Consider the following 12483-nt stretch of genomic DNA (forward strand, 5'->3'; position numbering starts at 1 on the left):
CGAGATTTTCACGCTATGCATAAGCCAAGCCAAACCACGCTTTAAAAAGCAAACAAATATTTTGGTCTATAAAATAAAAACGGTACATAGAGCAATTAAACAACCATAATTAAAAATTGCGGTATTACATAGTAGAACACTCTTGTAACCATAACTTTGAAAATAGTGACCGAATATCACAGTAATCGGTAACGTTTTGAGGTATAAGTAGCAAAAAACTAACAAAATTTAAACTTAAGCTGCCATAAATCCGTAACCTGTGAATAAAACCGACTGGAACTTTCTCCAAAGTTTGGTGTGGCTATTTAAAACATTTGCACCAAATTTTATTAAATTATATAGAGTGGTTCTCCTTTACAGATGTTCTTATAGGCGCATTATAAAGTCAAAATTTCACTAACTTTGAACATTCAAATGAAGTTATTTTCCGCGGACAAAACAAAATGATTTCAACCCATATAAGTGGCGTTCTTGGGTCAGCTAGTTTGGCATTATAGTGATCCGTTCTAATCCTGCAAACTCACCCAAAAAAGAGCTCAACCCGTTTGATTTAGAAACAGATCCCTTGAAGCTATGGCTATTTAAGAGTGCGAAGCGATGTACGAACTAAGTGCTCTTTTCCATATCGTGGTTATGACACTGTAGACCACTTTTTGGGTAGCCTCAACACTGAGCTGGTTGAGATAAATGAGATCTTCGCTAATCCGAAAGAAATTTTAATGAGCGAAGAAGATTAAATCTTATTCGGAGCAGCAGCAGTGTGTTATATCTGCTGTTTGCCATTAGATAATAACAGAGTTTGCGATCACTGCCACATTACTGGAAAGTACCGAGGTGCCGCCCACAATAAATGCAACATCAAGCTGCGTATCCAACCAAGAATAACAAAGACAACAGTTGTCTTCCACAATCTTAGGGGCTAAAACGGCGATCTCATCATGCAAGATCTCGGTGAAGATACGTTAAGCGGTAAAATTATCTGCATCACCAACAACAAGGAAAAATATATGACTTTCTCTATTGGCCAGCTAACCTTCATCGACTATATGCAGTTCATGAATTCCTCGCTCGATTCTCAGAAGGTTATATACTAGAGGTAGACATCGAGTATCCAGATCACCTACACGACATCCACAATGATTTTCCTCTGCCCCCGAAGAACTGATAGTACCCGAAGATTTGCTCAGCAAATACCAGAAAAATCTGATAAAGAAGCTCCAGGGTACTTCTAAGGGATGTTCAAAGCTAGTACCGAATCTTGGTAAAAAAGAGAGGTAAATAAGTTGTATGAATCGCATGGGATGGTTGTAACAAAAATACACAGGGCCACAAAGTTTAGGCAAGAGCTTTGGATGCTGAATACATCAAGATGAACACGGAATAGAGGCAAAAAGCCAACTCAAATTTTGAAAACGACTTCTTCAAGCTAATGAACAACATGTTCGGCAAAACTATGGAAAATCTCAAGAAACATGTTAGTGTTGATCTTGTCTGTACCAGCGAGAGGGACCGATTGAGAAGGCTAATTGCTGACTCAGCCTACCTATTGCACAGGATATTTAGTTAAATTGGGGGCCATTCACAGTACAAAAACATGCTAAACAGACCAAGATACGTCGGACAAGCTGTCCTAGACCTATCGGAAAGTTTGATATATGACTAGATCAAGTTTTAAGTTGTCCATGTCAGTGTATAGCGGCTGTGTCTTCAAAGCATAACCAGATCAAGGCTAGTTATGGTTTGAAGACACAGCCGCTATACACTGACATGGACAACTTAATGTTTGAGCTCGAGACAGATGATATCTATGAAGATATGCGGAAAAGCTCAGATATATACGAGTTTATTGATTACCCAATGAACCATTTCTGCTTCAACCAGGAAAACAAAATTGTTGTAGGCATGCTCAAGGATGATTTTAAGGGACGCCGCATTCATGAATTCATCGGGCTCAGACCAAAAATATATTCGGTGCTCGAAGCCAGAAAAAATATCAGGAAAGCTAAGGACGATGGCTAGAGTGTAGTTGACATAAATCTTCGGTACGAGTCCTATGATGAGTGCTTAAAAAATCAAAAAGCGATGAGACACACGCAAGTCACAATCCGAAGTCAAGCGCAAAGCTTGGTGTCTATGAGGAAGTGAAGACCTCTCTTAACCCAATTGATACCAAAAAATGGGTAGACCCACACGGTGAAAGGACTCTGGCCTATAAAAACTTTGCTTTACGCCGCATATGTCTATTCAGTGGTAAATCAGTCCCATGAGGGACTACGTATAACTCTTCACGGACAAAGCGTCTGGCTGGCTGATCGGTGAGACTATAAAGGGTGGGCTGCCTCTCATGCCTCAGGACTGAATCTATAGTGTAGTAATAGAGCAGATAGGGTTGGTAGCGCGACGATGCCCACATTTAAGCTCACCTGGTGCGTATAGATAACACACGAGAGAGCAAGGGGATAATATAGGCTCCTTGAGACCAACAACCATCCGAGCTGGTTATGAGGGTGTGTGATAGACCTTCACAGCATTGATAGTGTCTTTAGGTTTAACACCTAATAATCTGGTTGGCTCGTCGTTGAGGGAGACTAATACTGATGGCAGTGACCTCACCCACTCTGTCAATCTTTCCGAATAGCCTGCGACGTCAACAACATCTCTTTAGCGTACTGCGCACCAAACAGTCTCTCAGCAAAAGGGAGATTGAAACGCTCGACTATCCCTTACTCGCGATAGATTCCGGCAGCTATTACCCGCACCTGTACATCGCACTTCTTGAGGATCTGGGTAGTAGCACCGAGAAACTCGCAGCCAGGATCTACCTGAAGCAGGTTTTCCACGTCAGCGGACCACGCTTGTATATGCAATTGATAGCACCTGCGACTTCCGCCGCGGTCTTGCTAGTGAATGGCTCCGCTTCTTTGTAACCACTTTTGATTCGTGCTCTGCATAAAATTTTTTTTATAGCATTATCCCATTTGGTAGAAGCAGCAATAATTTTTTTTTTATTTGGGTAAAAAATATCAGCAACAAGAGGAGTTGTTTTAGGCTTTTTAGAACTGGTATTTTTAACAAGGGTGTAAACTTTGGTAAATATACTGTGATGTTTGGATGCAGTTATCCTCCCCTTTCTCATTTGAAACCAGTAATGAAACCTTGTATGATACTCTACATTTTTAATTGCTTCCTGGGTTAAAGCCATTTTTTCTAAAAACATTTTGCTCAAAGTTATTTCATCAGTGATAGGATGGTCAGAAAGTATATTAAATGATAACTCCTCAAGATCAGAAATACTTTCAACATTTTTATCAGATTTTTTAATTTTTGATTTAAGTATTACAGCAGAAGGCTCGGATATATGAATTTTGTCTAGGTCAGTTATTAAACATGGATTGATATCTTTTCGAGAAGATTTATTCAGTGAATGTTGGATTCCAACAATCTTTGTTATCAGCATATTACATTTTATAAAGGGTGGCAATTACATGATTACAAACCTCAAAAGCTCCAGCTATACATAAAAACAAAGTAGAAGTTATATTGTTATTACTAAAGGCAATTCAAAGTTTTCTTATTTCATTAATTTTCTGCGAACCACACACTTCGGAATATGCAAACAAACAAACATCTTTTTTAAACCTGAAGTGCATTATAGGGCCTAAAAAACCACTATCAAAAAATGAACATGCTTTATGGTTTTTGAATTTGCTAATACATTCCTAATCAAAATTTTTTTTTTTAACAATATACGAAAAGATATTTCTCATTGTTATACAAGGACATTCAGTTACTAAATCTGTTCTGTTTTCCATAGGAACAGAGATTCCTATGGAAAACAGAAAACAGAAAACATGTCCATTAGGTCTAAAGCTTTTAGTTTGTCCGCATATGTTGATTAAAGTTTTTCTCCTGTTCTTCTGCTGTTTCTATAACTTCTATATTTTATTTGATTGCAGTAAATGCTCTAGCAACAAGCTCGACTTTACGTCCAGTTGTACTTAGCCCACGAACAGTTAAAAAACTAATAAGCTGTTTGACAGGTAAATTCAAAAAATCTTAGTAATTCTTAAGTGGCTTGTTAAAAACTATATTAAATGATGTATTTCCAAACATGCTACTTTATTTGAAACAAATAATAAAGAATAAGTTAAGCGTTCTCACTATTTTGCTCTCCCGAGAAAAACATTACATCAAGTGACATTACATAATTGCCGCTTAATTACGAAAAGGTCTATTGGTCCATTAACAGAAACATTAAACGGTAAAAAAAATGTTTTAACAAAAACAGATTTATTTACCAAATGGATTGTTGCTAGGGCATTGCCTGAAATTTCTGCTTTTGCTTTAGCTACTGATTTGGTTAACACATTTCATATGTATGATCCACCAAAAAAAGTAATCTCTAACCGGGGAAGAGACTTTTTAAATGATATAAATGCTATATGGTTTTCTAAAACTTTTGTCTTCTTTGTGCTGTTTAAATTTTTTATTAATTACTTTAAATTTTTTTCTTATATAGATTAACAACAAAATTTTTTAATTAATGGGTATTAAACATTTTGTGACATCAGCATACCATCCTCAAAGTAATGGTCAAGATGAAAGTACAAATCAAACTTTTAAACGTGCTTTAAGCAACTATACCAATAATGAGATGAATGACTGGGATAGGTTTGATAGTCTTTATAATTTTGACTCATTTTCTCTAAAATGTACTATTTCATTTATTATTATTTTCTTTTTTGATAATTTATTAGTTACTCATCTGCAATTGCTTATGGGCTGAACATATCATGCCAGAAATCTACAACGTGACTTCATTTTATCTTATGAATATGTATATCTGATTTTACAGTAGAAAAGCTAGTTAATGATTGTGAAGCTGTATGGAAAGAGTTAGAGAAAATATGAGTTGCTCAAGAAAAGCAGTGCAAGCAATACATGAAAATAAGTTACGAAAAGTTACAAAAAGATACATTTACATTTATACCTAATGATCAAGTGATGAAGTTAAATGCAAGAAAGCGTGGTCGTAAAGGTGAGCCTTTATCAAAGGAGTGGTTAGGGCCATATACTCTAACTGCTTTATTTGTGAAAAGTCAATGGACTTTAAAAAACCTAAACGGTGAAATTTTGAAGACAAAAGTTAACGTTTCTCAGCTTAAACCTTATTATCCATGTCAAGACAGAAACTAATATTCAACATTAAGAAGCAACACATTTAGATTTGCCATTCGGTTGTCACCCAGAAACAATGTCATATGTCATATGTTAAAAACATTGACCAGTTAGTGAATCTGCATTTGAGAGTATTCTGAATCATAACATGTTAATAGAAATTGAAATGAATGCTCCTCAAGCAATGTAAAGAAATCAATTTTCTGGTATTTAAGCTATGCAAGACACTCTATTAGGAACTAATCTTATGTTCAGCAAACAGTCACAGGAGATGCTACAAATTTTGCATGACGGATCGCTTCACTGGCTATTGATTAGCACACATGGTTGCAGTGATGGAATTGTTCAAATTTTTGACTCAATGAAGAGACAAATGCCAACTTTGCATGTACAAATGCAAATTAATTGAATTATATCGTCTTCTAAAAATACAATTATGTGTCTATACCAACCATGTCATTAAAAAAATGGAGGAATTGACTGTGGCTTGTTTGCAATTGCATTTGCAATAGATATTTGTATGAGACAAAATGTTTCATCCATTTTGTACAATCAATCTACGATGCGCCAGCATTTGCACAACTGCTTTAAAGCTAAGGAATTTAAATCATTTCCAAGATCATATCTGAGAAAGACAGTTCATAAATGTGAATGTAGTGCAATTTTTAATGTTTGTTAATGTTCCTGTAGTTTGCCTAATAATAGATTCAAAAAGTTGTTCAGTTTAATAGCTGTAAAAATTATTTTCACATTTCTTATGAATCAGTGGTAGAAGCTTCAAAATTATTAGTGCATGGAAATATCTGGCATGTATTATTTAATAATTGACTTTTAATATAACTTCGAATCTTTTTAGATTTTTACTTTAGTTCTAGTTTTCCATTAGTTATTAATAGAAAAAGTTATTTGTGATAAGTTTGAAAAGATTATGCTATCCTTTTTTTATTTTAATTAGGCATTTTAGTATATTTTATGAGCTTCTACTATATTTTCATAGACGCTGGAACATAGGGTGCAGGATGGGCAACTGCCCACCCAACATTTCTGCACCGGGGGGAGAGAATATCTTCTGCCCCCCCCCTCCTCCAAAATGTCACTATCCGCGATTCAAAACAGCGATAATTTTATACACTCCGAAGAAAAAAAACTTTTGCATTCAAAAAAATGCAAAAGTTCTTTTTTTTTTAAAGAACTTTTGCATTCGATAAGAAAATATTTTAGCTTATCAATATTTCTATTTAAGTTCCTGATGTTGAAGTGTATTACCGTGAACTTTCCTATGTTAGTTTGGAATTCAGCTTTAAAAGTTTTAATAACAAAATATGTAGAGTCAAATACTTTTCTGTTATAAAAGAAAATATCGCCCTCATATAAATCAGTCGCAAAAAAAATATTTTCAGTTTTGAAAACGTCAAAACGCAACTTTTGAAAGTCTATTGTTTCAAAGTCATTATCCATGACAAAAAAGAGAACTAAATTAAGAATTTTTCAATAGAATTCGATTAGTAAAAAAATTTCATTGTACAGAGTATAGAGACTCCATGAAAATGAAATAAAATTTAAAAAAGCAAAATTTGTTTTAATGTTTAATCGCACAATTATTTTACAAATCAATCAATGTCAATAGCAAAGAAGCCCCGTTTAAAGACTATAGACGTCTTCTCTTCAAAAGCGAGGTTAGTAAGCATTTAATATGTTAAATTTAAATCATGGAACAGACGATTGTACTAAGTAGTTGCCTAGGTTAGCTAGCATACGCAGTGTGATCATTTTACGGCAACATTCCATAATCGCAAGACTACTGAAAATATATTTTTTTAACAAATACTAATAGGTGAAATGAATGTAATATCCATATCCAAATCCTTTAGGTCAGACACGGGCCAAATTGAAACTGGTGATTGTGCTTGTGAAACCGCTACATCCTCACGGAATGATTCTGATCCATCAACACAGCCATCTGTGTCTACCACATCCACTTTCTCTGCAAAGTTTGAGTTAAGCAAACCTGCTGTACCGGCAGTAACAGGTACACCCCTGGTCCTTTATCCCTTTCAACCCCCTTCTACGTACAAATTCCCAACTAAGAAACCTGCATCAGATCGGTATGAAAGGTCCTGTAAAAGTATTTGGTTTGCAAAATGGCCATGGTTACACTATGTTCCTGAGACAGATTCTGTTTGGTGTTTCAACTGCTTGGAAGCTGTGAATAAGAAACTAGTAACTTTAAGCAATCGACAAGCTAATGTTTTTGTTGATTCTGGATTTTCCAACTGGAAAAAAGAAACCGAAAAATTTTCAATTCATTCACATCCGCCCACAAAGAAGCCATAGAGAAAATACTGTATTCCAAACAGACTCCTATATCTGCTATTTTGAGTGAACAAGTGTAATCATCTTAGGCCATCGCTCGAACTGTTTTGAAATTAATATTTTCAAGCATTAAATATTTAGGACGACAGGGTCTGGCATTGAGAGGAGGAGAACATCATGATGGAAACCTATGGCAGCTTGTACTAGAACGGGTACAAGATGTACCCTCTGTGAAAGAGTGGTTAAACAAACGCGACACATGGATGTCAGACACAATACAAAATGAAATTATTCAAATGTTTGCACATTCAGTTCAACAAAGCATTGTCACTAATATATCACAGTGCTAATATCTTGGCCTTACAGCTGATGGAACTACATATGTGGCGAGTAATGAGCAATTTTCTGTCAGCATACGGTATGTAGGCCCTAACTTAAAAGTACAGGAATACTTTATGGGTTTCTGCAATTGCCAGAACAGCAATGCTGAAACATTGTTTAATGCCATAATTGATGTGTTTACCCGCTGCACAATACCCATGAATAAACTAGTTGGCTATTTGCATTTGATGGAGCCAGTAACATGAGCGGACACTTATCTGGAGTAAGAGCTCGTGTCGGAGAAACTTACCCACAGGCAGTGTATGTTCACTGCGCAAATCATTCGTTGGATCTTGTTTTACAAGAGGTCTGCTTTGAAGTAAAGTGGTTATTGACACAATTCAATTTGTGCGTCATGTTGGAACAATCATAAAAGAGTCTTCAAAGAGAAAGGCATTGTATGAATCTTTGTTTGGTTCAGATGATGCTGTTCTGAACTTGGTCAGCTTATGTCCATCTCGATGGTGCATTAGGGCAAAAGTCATAAGTAGAATTATGACAACTTAAGAGAAGTTTATGAAATATTGTCTCAGCTAGCAGGCGACAGGTCAGTACGTGTTGATGCAATCGCTAAAATCTCAGGCTTAGCCAAGCAAGTTTCTAAAGCACAAACCTTTTATGGAGTCCTATTATGCGATGCTCTGTTTTTCAAATTTGAATTGGTAGCCAAATCTTTATAGAGCCCATCACTGAGTACATCAGCCGCTGAAAAATGTGTTTAACTCCTTATGGCTCAACTTTAAGACTTACATAGTGATGAGTTTGCTTCAGAATTACGCAGGAAGGCCATCGAGAAAGCTACCACACTGAATCTCGAGCTGCCTAAGGCAAAGCGTAGTTCCACAGTTAATGCTCCTGCTCGTTTCTCGCATGGAGCTCAAAGCCGTAATGTAGAACAACTAACTACAGATATTATCTGGAAGAAAAGTCTCATCGAAGCCATTGATCACTCAGTTGCAAAACTACAGCGCCGTTTTAACCAAGAAGGATTGCATAAAATTCCAAGCACAGAAGTTATTTTGATAGGTTTATGCACATTCACAAGTAATGCAGCCACACAAGCCAGCATGCTACTGCAAAGTTTGCCAAATAATATCGATGTTCCTATGTTGCAGTTACAGCTGCAACTGCTTCCACAGTTGTTTAACGACAAGTCACTGCCTAAAGATTTTCACCAGCTAGCAGCAGCTTTAAAAGAACTTGAACCAAGTATCCGCAGGTTATTAGACATGGTGGAACAGGTAGCTGTGTTGTGTTTATCTGTTCCAATATCCATAGCTTGTTCTGAAAGGTTCTTCAGTGCATTGAGACGGCTTAATACTTGGCTGCGGTCAACAATGTCACAGAGTCGCCTCACTCACCTCGTTTTAATGCACATTAACAAAGATTACCTAGACAAGGTTGACATTACAGCACTCATGGAGGAGTTGTTGGCTAAAACACATGAACGTCCATCCGTATTTGGGCATTTTTCACAGCAACTGCAATTGTTTTTGGTAGACTTTGTTTTGTGCCAAATATTTAAATACCATGATTTAAAAAGGACTGCAAATCTGCATTTAGCAGGGTTAATTATGCCTAAAAAAATTTCAGTTGGATAACGCCCCCCAAACACCCCATTCAGGGAGGAGTACCCCTTCCAAGCCCCACCCATTTCTGCCCCCCCCCCCCCCAGTTTTTAAACATTTTCAAGCGCCTATGTATATTTTTCTAGATTTTTTACTTAAAGTTATAAAAAAAAAAAAAAAAAAGTTCATATGTTTGTTTTTTAAATTTGAAGAGGTTTTTATTGAAGTTTAATTGAGTTACTCATGTATTTTAGCTGCTTGATCCAGAAATGAGAATCTGAATAATATCATTTGTTTATGTAAAAGAGTTCTATCATTGTTTAGACGAAGCAGGTAAGTCAGTATTTTTTTTAGTTTGAAGTTTGTAAGGACTTGATTTTTTCGAACTGTAAACTAAAATTTTTAAGAGTTAAACAATTCATTTGACAAGTTTGAACTATGTTTACTTTTTTTTTTTTATATATTCTTCCTTACAAACGTCTTTTCAACGTTTAAAAGACATTCTGAACGTCTTTTGAAGGTTTAAAGTCGTCTTTTCCAGTCTAAATGTCATCTGGGGTATCAGGATCAACTTTATACGCATATGGATCTTTATCTGAACTTCCAAAGAACATCTTTAGAACCAGCGAAACATAAATGTACTTATACGGAACTTCTACACAACGTCTTTAAAACGTCAAAAGAGGACACCGTTGAGCGTCATTACAAGAGTGGGTTTAGAACGCTTCCAAGAACTTAATTTTCCGTTTTTTTCTCGTTCCCTTCTTGGCTAGGTTGTTATTCTAGCCTTTTTGTCGATCTGGCTATATAATAATACATTTCAGATAATAAGTTAAATTGTTATTGATTAATTATTAATAATCCGTATTAAGGGTTGCTTACAGCTGGCAAAGTTAATAGTATGAGAACATTTCAAAGGCACGGCTAAAGGTACTCAGACGCTCGGACTAAGTGGTGCCTATAAGCATTTTCCCTTTTTTCAGATTTTTCCCTTTTCGCAGTATTGGTATAGTAAATTTTAGTAACTATAGAAAAAATTAAAATATCAGTAAAAAAAAATAAACAAAATCAGCCCCAAAAATCTATGGGTTTAAGTATTTTGAACTCCCCCACTAGAGCTCCTTAAATATTTGATTGTTTTAACACTTGATATATATTTTCAGACTAGTTTACAATTGAGTAAAAAACTCCGCGGTAAAATTACCTTTTCTACCTAGCAAATAAGTAAAATGAAATAAATTTCTTTTCTTTTCTGTAAATTTATCTCCTTTTCTGAAATAAATTTATACCGGCAATCAATTTTATAAGCAAGCTGCATAGTTTTACTTCCATAATAACTGAAATTTGCGCGACAGAAATAAATTTATGGGGTAAATAAATTTGTACGACATAGAAATTTTGTGCTTAATTATAATGTTTTTAAAAAATATCTTAAATTTTGCTTAAAAAAAAGTGGGCCGCAGCAAAAAATTTGTCACCCTCCTAAAAAAAACCTGGCCATTAGTATATATACTACAAGTTTCAGCTTTTCAATAAATTCTGTTCTTGATTTACTGACAAAACAGTATAAATTTGTTTAAATAGTAGATACAAAGTTTATTGGCCCAGAGGAAAGGAAAGAGAAGAATTCTCTTGAAAAGTTCTAGAACATTCTTGATTTTTTTTTTACAGAAATGTGTCAATGTTATATCTAGAACCAATAATCATAGTATTAATACTGGTGGATTTCTTGACTGGATGACAATTAAATAAAATGGCGCCTAAAAAGAAAGAACATTCTAATGATCATCAAAAGTTTGTAATTCAGCGCTATCAGAACGGTGATTCTCAATGGGATGTTGCTGCTAAGACATTACTTCCTTGAGGGACAGTAAGTTACATAATTAAGACATATAAACAGACAATTTGTGTAGGTAATTTATTCGCACATGGTCGCAAAAGAATAACAACTGAAACATTAGATTAATTGGTATTATGAAATATTAAGATTGATCGACGTAAAACTGCCAATGCTGTGATGATCGAGGTCGAGACCGAATTAGGAATATCATTACACGCCAAAACCATTCGAAATAGACTTCAGGAAGCTGGGGTTTTTGGTCGTGTAGCACGAAAGGAACTATTAGTCAATAAGTGTAATCAAGATAAACGCCTGAAGTACGTCAAAACAATATTGAACAAGCCGATTATGTTTTGAGAAACTGTCATTTGATCCGATTAATCGAGATTTAATCTGTTCAAGTCTGATGGGAATGATATGGATAACACCTAAGGGAGAGTTTGATTCACATTGTATTCTAGCAACATTCAAGCATGTTGGGGGTTCTGTTGCCAGGTCTAGTTAAGGATTGGCTAAAGCAAAACAATATTCAAATATAAGCTTGGCTTTCATTCCTACCTGATCTCAATCCCATAAAACAACGGAAGATGAAGAAACACAAGCTGAAGAATATCTATGAGCTTTGGAACCGTTTGAAGAACAAATGGAATAACGTCAATTTGTCTGTTCTTCATAAACTTGTCAATTCAGTACCAAATAGATTACTAGAATCCATCAAAATGAAAAGTTACCCACCAGGATAATAGATTTGATGAAATACCTGTTTTCGAAGGACAAAAATTTTTTTCTTTCCTCTAAAACAAGAACAAAAGTAATAGAAAAGCTGAAACTTGCAATATATATAGTTATAACAATAGATCATACAATTATTATAAATACAATATTTTCTCCATTAATTCTTACATGACAGCAAATATAAAGTAATTATGCAAGGGTGGTCTATTAATTTTTGGACTCACTGTAAATACGTCAAAGAAAAAATCTTTCACAACTGATATCCAGGATCCAGGATCATGTTCTGAACTTTCAAACATTGAAGACAGTGAATCAAAAAATCAAATATAATTTGAAGTTTCATTAAAAATAGACGATATTGCGATGGAAGAAGGGAACTAAACTATGTAAGATCATATTAATATAGAAATTGATTATCTTTCAAAATATGACAGCCATAGATATATATGGCGCTCATAGAGACAGTCT

This window comes from Hydra viridissima, unplaced genomic scaffold, assembly GCF_058129835.1.
Source record: "Hydra viridissima isolate aposymbiotic clone 2 unplaced genomic scaffold, HvirCarnegie_v1 scaffold_1, whole genome shotgun sequence".
In the NCBI taxonomy this organism is placed as follows: domain Eukaryota; kingdom Metazoa; phylum Cnidaria; class Hydrozoa; order Anthoathecata; family Hydridae; genus Hydra; species Hydra viridissima.